The sequence below is a fragment of the Arachis stenosperma genome, chromosome 3, assembly GCF_014773155.1.
Source record: "Arachis stenosperma cultivar V10309 chromosome 3, arast.V10309.gnm1.PFL2, whole genome shotgun sequence".
Taxonomy (NCBI): Eukaryota; Viridiplantae; Streptophyta; class Magnoliopsida; order Fabales; family Fabaceae; genus Arachis; species Arachis stenosperma.
Genome location: NC_080379.1, coordinates 24,160,069 through 24,160,834, shown reverse-complemented (window position 1 = coordinate 24,160,834; position 766 = coordinate 24,160,069).

Here is a 766-nt window from a genome sequence, read left to right as displayed (position 1 = left end):
TCCCATAAAAAGAGTGGCTGTAACCCAGGAAGTTGGTTCTCTGGGTCAGTCTTCTCCTCTCATCAAAAGAAACCCTATCAACATTAATGAATACTGTCGCCGCGGGTCTTGTGACTCTCATTGTCTCCGGCAATTGGCAATTGTGCCTGTTCTGGGTGCTCCCTCTTGGTCAACGACTTTTCCACAGACGCCAATCTCCAGCTCATGCGTCGTAGCCAGGTAGCGGTGGTGCTCACAGACGTCATGTTGGTCAGTGGGCATGTCCCGCAGTTAGTCGTGTTGCTCGTCCTTCGCCGTGCTTGTCAGTCAAAGGTAAGAGCTATTCTGCCCACTGAATGATTTGCTTTGAGTGTTGGCTTCGAAACGTGTTCAGGTTAGGTCGAGTATGTGTATTACATTTGAAACGTGTATTGTGAAGTTTTAGTTACTGGTATTGGCTTGAAGGGGAAAATTTGAAATGCTGCTAATATTGTGGATATAGGATTAGGAATCCATGGTTTTAGTCCGATTGGAGTTTGGGTAGTTGGTTAAAGATTGAGTCACATTAGATCATTATTCTTCTTCCACAAACTCCTATAAGAACAAATTGTTAGATTCTTTAGACATATGTTTTAGTTAAAAATTAGTAAGTTCAATATATTGTGGGTTTGGGAAATTGTTATTGCTACGGATACTACTAGTAAGCTAGGCATGATAATAAATACATGGCTGTTGAGAAAGTACTTCTTATTACTGACCCATAGGTGATTTTCATGTTTTAGTAAGA